General features: G+C 38.7%; 1 long non-coding RNA gene across 1 annotated transcript in view; it reads right to left on the minus strand.

Moving 5' to 3' along the window:
- The window catches only part of LOC113455320 (uncharacterized), a 42,823-nt gene that overhangs the window by 32,091 nt on the left and 1,591 nt on the right, over positions 1–9,141 (minus strand). The gene's annotated exons all lie outside the window — the stretch shown is intronic.

Raw genomic sequence — 9,141 nt, forward strand, 5'->3', positions numbered from 1 at the left:
CTTACACCAAATGGCATCATCATAGCACACAAACGAAAACCTTCTAAAACATCCTAAGTAAACCAAAAGTCCCAGCAGCCCCAGAAGAAAAAATAAGAGTCCTCTACAACAGGGGTCTGCGACCTTGGCAACTTTAAGACTTGTGGACCAACTCCCAGAATTCCTCAGCCAGCTTTGTTACCCACAAGTCTTAAAATTGCCAAGGTTGGAGACCCCTGCTCTACAACATATACGTCTTCAGCTTACAGTCACAACTTACAATCACAATGGAGTCCAAAATTGTAAGCAAGACAATTGTTAAAATGGAGGTTTGCCCCATTTTACGACCTTTCTTACCACAGTTGTTAAGTGAATCACTGCAGTTTTAAGTTAGTAACAAGGTTGTTAAGTGAATCTGGCTTCCCCATTGACTTGGCTTGTCCATCACAAAAGGTAATCACATGAACCCAGGACACTTGACCACCAATATGAGTCAGTTGCCAAATGCTTAAATTTTGATCATGTGTCTACAGGGATACTGCAATGGTTGTAGGTATGAAAAACAGTCATGTCACTTTTTTCAGTGCTATTGTAACTTCAGCCACTGAATGGTTGTAACTTGAAGACAATCTGTATAGTGTAAAGACTGCAACAGACAAACAGGCAAAAGATTAGCAGAATGCATTCATGAGCACTTAAGTAGTAATCAGAAGACATAAAGAGAAATCTTTAATTTCAGAATATGACAGACTTAACCATAGTTTCAACTGGGAAACCATGGTCATCCTAGACCAAACTAAGTCCAAAAATGCTAGAGAATTCCTGGAAGCCTGGGACTCAGACAAATCAGCCATCAATAAACACACAGACATAAACAACATCTACATACCGTATAAAAAAGACAACCAACAAGCCAAACATAGGAACAGAAAGACCAAAACATCTACCCACAACAGTCAAGACCCAGATGAGTATAGATTAACATGGCAATCAACATCAGACTAACAATCAAGAAGTAAATAATACCCCGATTAAGGAACTGCCAAAAACCCAACAATAAACAGCCCAACCAAAAACCATCAGACCTCGCCCACCAATACAAGGTCCCTTCCAACTCTGTTAATCTGATATCTTAGACCTCCACTACAAATAGTCCCCCTTATTGTCTACCCTTTCTAACCATCACACCCAAAAATCACAAATTCATGTTTTTTCCATTTTCAGCAAAACGTCCATAAACCATTTTCAGTCACATTTGTCCTTTCTCCAATCAAACACATCAGTTTTGCGCTCTCAGCAAATTCTTCCATTGTCACCAATCATTCCTCTGTTGCTTTATTTCAGTATTTTTGCTTCTACCACACCTTTTTACAAAGTTTCTTGGAGAAAGCAAGCCATGAGCTTCTTTCTTGCAACTCTTGAGAACATAAGTAAGTGTAGAGTAAAAATGAGACGAATCACCTTGGAAACAAGACTAGCAGCTCCTATAGATGGGGAATGAGGAAGATCCAGACTATCCATCACATTCTTCCCAAAGAGGTCTCAAACCAGACTTCAGTCTTCTCCCAATCTGCCAAGAAGGCAACTGATTTGTCTAATACTCTAATTGACTCTGTCTAATACTCAAAGAGCAGTTTTTCCTCCTTTGTTCTGTTTTATTATTATTTTTAAAGCATTTAAAACAAAACATCCTGCATGTCAGCTGGTGCTCCATTCAAAATCCAAGAAAGAAATACTTAGACTCTTTTAATCAGAAAAAAGATATCTTTTACTGGAAATCAAGTGGTAGCAACAAAAGACTTCTGAATCTGAGAAAATGGGCGCATAAATCCCATATACAAAGTAATGGCAACATTCCCACCCCCAATAGTTCAATTGGCTCATCCAATTAAAAGTTGTGTATATCATCATGTGAGCATCTCCAGGTGGTGATGAGGCTTCTGTCCGTTGACCTTGACATAGTTTGATAAAGAGTTGCAGCTGCGCATAGCATAGGATAGAAACCTAAGCAAGAATGTACCCCCCCCCCCGCCAGCTTATACAGTTCTGGTTTGTAACACCTCCAGCTCACTTCCCATAACCATTCCCCCCTCCAACCCCACCCTCCACCCGTTACTTATGACAGCTGAAAGAAGCAAAGCAAAGGGAGAAAAATCTTGAAGGATGACACTGCAAAACAGATGAAAAGAACCACGCAGAAGCTGGGGAAGAAATATGCCATGATGCAAGTGTCTTTTTTTCTTTTTATCTGTGCCCCCTTAGTATGCTTACTCAGGATTAACTTAATCAAGTTTACTCAGCACAATTACTTGTACAATTCACTGAACAATGATCGAACCATTCAGGCTAGGTTTGCACCACATAATAGATTAAAACATGATTGGCTCTTTTGCCATCAGTAAGTCATGGCAACATAGCCACTGTGTCACTGAGCAAAGAGAAGGATCATATCTGTGATTCTGCTTACTCTGTGACCTTTGTCTATTGTTGAATGCAGTTTTTAACTGGTTTCAACTGCAGTAAAGAAAGAGATTTATCATCTGAACTTCAAATGTCTGAATTGTCCAACAGAAAATGATATATGCATTATTTGTTAGGGTTTTAATGCTTTAATCCTGCAACCAAACAAGACAGACACAGACTTCAAAGGGTAATTAGGACTGCAGAAAAAAACAATTACTACCAACCTCCCTTCTATCAAGGATCTGTATACTGCACGAGTCAAAAAGAGGGCTGTGAAAATATTACAGACTCCTCACATCTTGGACATAAACTGTTTCAACTCCTGCCCTCAAAACGATGCTATAGACCACTGCACACCAGAACAACTAGACACAAGAACAGTTTTTTCCTGAATGTCATCATTCTGCTAAACAAATAATTTCCTCAATACTGTCCAACTATTTACAAAGTACCTTATGATTCTTGACTCTTGACAAATATATCTTTTCTTTTATGTACACTGACAGCATTTGGACCAAGACAAATTTCTTGTGTGCCCAATCACACTTGGCCAATAAAGAAATCTATTCGATTCTATTCTTTCATGCTGGAAGCCATCCAGAGTCAGTTCATTATGAGATCGATGGCAAATACATTCAATAAATAAATAAAGATTTTTAAAAATATTTTGAAATTCATTTCCTCATTATGAAAGAGAACTAAATACACACTATTTGTAAGAACAGCACCTTTCTGCAGTCAAACACTAGACATTCCATGTTAATTCCCATGAAAAATGTTGATTGGAGCTTCAGAAGGGACAGCATTATCACCATGTAAAGCATTTCATTCTTTACCATGCTTCATGCCAGTGACTCCCAATTCAAAAAATGGGATCTGTTGAGAGAAGCTCACTTTTCTATAAAATCAAGGCATGTCTCATTGGGTAAAATTTACAGTGATATTAAATGCTGCTATAACTTTTGTCTTAGTACTGTATGAAGCAAGTAGTTTTTCCTTGCAATACTTTCCCTATTACCTCTTTCCCCATTATATCTCCTGAAGCATAATTTCTAAAGAATTTATCCAATGTTTGTTCTTCTTCTGTAAATTATCATGTGTCTTCCAGATAATGATCAATGAATGACTAATTGAAAGCAATGGGGAATAAGGAAAGCATTAGTTCATTGCTGATCTTAATTAAAGAGATATGTAATGCTGTGGGGAAAACTTTAATAAATAGCAAGAGAGGTTTTTATCATTACAAGAGAATTAATTGGAAATTGCTTATAAATCAACGGATTGTGTTTATTCTTTGTTTGTATCTTGTAGTATAACAAAAGGGGGGGGGTTACTTTAGCTTTTCTGGAAACATATAAAGGAGGCCAGGGAGTGGGTGGGTGTTGTCATTTATATTTGTAGTGAAACAATAAAGAAATGACCAAATACCGTATATACTTGTAAAAGTCCCTAAGTACTGCTTCTATAGAAAAGACCATTCTTTCAGCCTTATGAGTAAAATCGTTACTTGAGGCAGGAGGCAAGATGAATGGAAATGATTTTCCACAAACATTAGTTGGATTAGTATTGCCAGGATAGTTTAGGAACCACCTGTAATTTAGGAGCTATAATTGGCTGGAAATAGCACATCCTAAACCACAATCAAATATCATGGCTTACTATCACTTGTGAGCGGGGATGTGATGGCTCAGCAGTTAAACACACTGGAAAACTGACACCCTGGGTTTGAGACCCGAGCACCATACAATGGGGTGAGCTCCCGTTACTTGCCCTTGCTTCTGCCAATCTAGAAGTTAGAAAGCATGCAAATGTGAGAAGATAAATACTGAGTAGATAAACAAGTACCACATTGGTTGGAAGGTAACAGCATTCCGTGTTCCTTGGCATATAGTCATACTGGCTGCATGACCTTGGAAATATCTTCAGACAACAAATGTATTCAGCTGGCTACCTCCACTAAGAAATGGAGATGAGCACCGCCTCCTAGAATCAGAAACAATTGGAAAGGGGAAACCCCCTCCCCCCATTTCCACCCCACCCCTATCTTTCCCGTTTACCCTCTCATTAGAGCATGAACAACAGAGATCAGTTTTGCTTATGTTGACAGTCTAGGAAAGGCTCGGTGCAGGACTGCACCATGAGGTTATTTCCTGAGAAATATACTGACTGATAAATAGAACTTACTACCTATTCACCAGATTTATTCGCAAACTATACCACCTATTCCTCTGGAGCACCTTTGGTTTTACTTCCAATGGTGCCGTCAAAGACGTACATGAGAATGTAGCTCTTGGATTTTCCTCATAGAGGTCGGATGTCATCATCAGTCAGAGGGACAGGGGCAGGTCTAACAATCAAAGTTAAGAACCATTATACTTCCAGGCAGACCAAGCATTCTTTCTGACTATGTTTTTTTCAGTTTTGAGCCTGTGAGCTCATACTAGATACCCTAGTATCATCATTGATCTATTAGTTGCAGACATTCCTCAAACGTCCAGATTTATGATCAAGGCTTTCAAATAGAGCTTCAAAATTATTCCACCACTGCATACAGAAGCCAGGCATCATCTAAAATAAGATGCAAGCAGAATATCTTAAGGGTATGTTTATAACTGGAATTTTATTTGAAATAAGGAAGCTCAGTCATACAGTAATATATTTTACAACCATTTTGCAGTTACTACTTTATGAGATCTGTCTGCAAAATCTGGACAACCGCTAGACAGCAGCAAAGCATTCTGGCAGCCTAGTCTTGAAAATCTAAAGATCTAAGTTCCCATGGATTAGTTAAAACAGCATAAAATAGATATCAGTATTTGCATGTTCTCTTGCCAATCAGAAGCTACTGCAGAGAATTCAAAAGCAATTAGAAACCCCAAGCAAACCACTTCTGTCTCAATCTCCATATAATTTTTTAAAAAGATAAAAATTTGCACCCTCCAACTGAGTTAGAGATAGTTGCATGACATGAAGACATGTTTGTGGGATACATGGAATATATGTAACCAGTTATCAATCATTATGATAGATAGCTACCACCATGCCATTTGTTATCAATTCCCATATATCTAACTACAATCTAGTATATGAATCCCATCCCTGTATAAATGTCAAATACATTAGCATTCACACATTAAAATATGGTTCCTTTTCAGTGTCTGAACATTTGATTCCCCCAGGTCACACATAAAGCTAGCTGATTCATAAGTATAAAAGTCAGCTACGGTACTTCTACTGCGCAGACATCTGATATGCATTTCCCTCAGGACGGAAGGAAGGCTTAAGCTACTAGTTGCCTTATCAACTAATATATCAACTGACCATAATATATATGTCTTTAAAGGCACCCATGACATTGATTGCAAAAGGCTTTGAATTAACTCTATTTTACAGGAGACAGGAAGCAAATAAAAAGCGAGGAAGTAGGAAGGCTATATACATTTCCAGGTATATCTTATGGTGAGTGGCCAGACTTAAAATATGGGGGGCACCAGCCACCTACTCAGTGATCTTATACTGAGTGTTGGTGGCATTTAAAGTGAATAAATTGAGTGTGATGGAATCAGGGGATGAGTCCTGTTCTCTAGACATGACCATAAACTATTTTTATCTGAACAAAATCAAAGCATGTTTGGGGTCTTAGTTACATAAATTGTAGACATTTGAATTTCTTCTTATAACACTTTTATTTGATAATGCAGTTATTTGATAATAGCATACTCAAGTCATAGCAAGACATAATCGAGACAATGTTTGTCAATGTAGTCAATAACCAAATAATATAAATTAGATCTCCTGGACAATAATTTAATAAGATAGTTTATGCCCCTATCATAGATGCAAAAGAAGAGGAGGTTGATGAGTTTTATGGTCAAATTTAATCTGAAATCAGCAGAACATGCAAGCAAAATGTGCTACTTATTGTTGGAGACTGGAAAGCCAAAACTGGAAACAGTAAAGAAACAGTCGAACTGTAGGAGTAAGAAACAGAAATCATTTATTAGCTTTGGCAATCTGGTAATTTCTTCATTGCAAATACAGTCTCCAAACAACCATCTACCAAATAGAATACACAGAAATCCAACTTACTATATTATTAGTACAAGACAATTGAAACCTCCATTGTAACAATGAAGACCTGGTCAGGGCTAACTATGGAACAGTTCATGAACTCATGTACAAGTTCCAAGTTTGACTCAAGTACAAGAATCTCTACCATTTTTAAGGAAAGTATCAGGAATTCTTTTGAGGTTCGGAACTACATTGATAAGGAACCATAAGAACTGTGGAATGAAATAAAATAAGGTGTTAAGAATATGAAGAGATTACCAAAGATGAAGAAACATAAGATTCAAAGTCAATTGTTAGAATAGGATGGAAATTGCCAAGAGAAACCAAAGCCAAGAAAAACAAAGGTATCAGGAGGAATCTTAGTTATTCATAATATAATTAATTTCAGAGAGACATTGGAAGATTAAGAAGCATAATTACATTAAATTTTGTAAAGTTATTGAAGGGGGAAACAGACATAGAAAAATAAGAAAATGAAAAAGAGACTCCAACTTTGGATTATGAACCAAAGGATTTCAATAGACAAATCACACAAAAATGAAAGGAGTACAGGTTGTCCTTGACTTACAACACAACAGTTCATTTCGTGATTGTTCAAAGTCACAAAGTCATTGAAAAACGTGGCTTATGACAATTTTTCACACTTACGCCACATCCCCATGGTCATGTGATCAAAATTCAATTGGCAACCAATTCATGTCTATGACAACTGCAGTGCCATGTGATCACTTTTAGCAACCGTCTGACAAGCAAAGTCTATGAGTTGACCAGATTCACTTAACAAATATGTAACTAACTTAACAATTGCCATGACTCACTTAACAACTGTGGCAAGAAATGTCGTAAAATGGGGCAGAACTCGCTTAACAACATACATCTTGCTTAGCAACATACACTTTGGGCTCAATTGTGATCATAAGTCGAGGACTAATGTATATTGAAATTCCATATGGTAAAGATGTTTATATCCAAAATACAGAAAGACTATGGTTAAGTCTTACCAATACAGATAGTCCTTTACTTACAACAGTTTGTTTAAAGACTGTTCAAAGTTACAACGGCACTGAAAAAAGAAACTTATTACCATTTTTCACACTTATGACCATTGCAGCAGCCCCATGGTCCCGTGATTTACATTTGGATGCTTGACAAGTGGTTCATATTTTATGACACTTGCAGCATCCCAGGGTCATGTGATTCCCCTTTTACGACCTTCTGACAAGCAAAGTCAACGGGGAAGCCAGATTCACATAACAACCAGGTTACTAATTTAACAATTCCAGTGATTTACTTAACAAATGTGGTAAGAAAAATCGTAAAATGGGGGCCAACTCACTTAACAAATTTCTCACTTAGCAACATGAATGTTGGGCTTAATGGTGGTTGCACATTGAGGACTACCTGAACATAGTACTGAAGTGATAGTTCAGTCAGGCTTCCAAAATATTATTTAGACATACGTAGCCATCCTGTTCTTCCCTTTTAGAACAAACGGTTTAGGGCATATCAAATTTTCCAGCTTTCAGTTTCCAAACATTGCTCAAAAGTTGTGACGTGCCTTGGGGATTGTAAAGATATTTTGGTTACTTTTATGTAATTTAAGTGCATTGATAAGTAACTATATAATAATCATAACTTTTTAACATTTTGTTTGTTTCCTTACGATATACCCTCCTAATCTGCTGTCATATAACCTTGACTGTGTGTGTGAGAGAGAGAAAAACAGAGGGGGGGGGAGGGAGGGAGAGAGACCCATTTCTGCGGGTGAACCTTGGGCCCCCTGTTTCCACACCTCAACAATATCACAGTCTTTCTGCCACTCGGGGCTGCCAAAAGATTGACACCTCTTCCTTTAAACCAGGGTCCCCAACCACCGGTCCCCGAACCGGGACCGGTCCGTGGAACAATTTCTACCGGGCCGCCGGTTTGCTGGGCACTGCCATCTTGTTTTGATGAAAAAGTGCTTCCCATGAGCTTTTCCAGGTAGAAAGCGGCGTTTGGGTGCTGAAAGAATCCTCGTTCCTTAATTTCATCGAGGGGGGGGGTGGCTTCAAGCGAGGATTCTTTCAGCACGCATGGCAAGGTGAGCCGAGTGACCGCCGCAAAGCCGTCGCAAAGCCCATTGACACAGGTACAAAGGAGGAGTTGAAGGTGGCGGGGAGAAGCGGGGGACGGCTGGCTGGCCGGTCGCTCGGCTCGCCTTGCCGTGCGTGCTGATGCCGGTACTGGGCCGCAGATGATTTTGTGATGCCGGTACCAGGCCGCAGCACAAAAAAGGTTGGGGGCCACTGCTTTAAACCAAGGGTCTTCAAACTTGGCAAGTTTAAAGACTTGTGGACTTCAACTCCCAGAATTCCACAGCTAACATGACCAGAGGAAGAATTCTGGGAGTTGAAGTCCACTATCCTTAAAGATGCCAAGTTTGAAGAACCCTGCTTTAAACAGAGATCTCCAAACTTGGCAACTTTTAAGACTATGCTGGCTGGAGAATTCTGGGAGTTGAAATCCACAAATCTTAAAGTTGCCAAGTTTGGGGACCTTTAAAGCAATGTAGACCAATTGCCACAATTCCATACTTCTTAAGAGTTGGAAAGTTTGAAAAAACACCAAGTTATTTTTGTGGTGGTG

Source organism: Pseudonaja textilis, chromosome 1 (genome assembly GCF_049901715.1).
Source record: "Pseudonaja textilis isolate UNSWEBS1 chromosome 1, rPseTex1.2, whole genome shotgun sequence".
In the NCBI taxonomy this organism is placed as follows: Eukaryota; Metazoa; Chordata; class Lepidosauria; order Squamata; family Elapidae; genus Pseudonaja; species Pseudonaja textilis.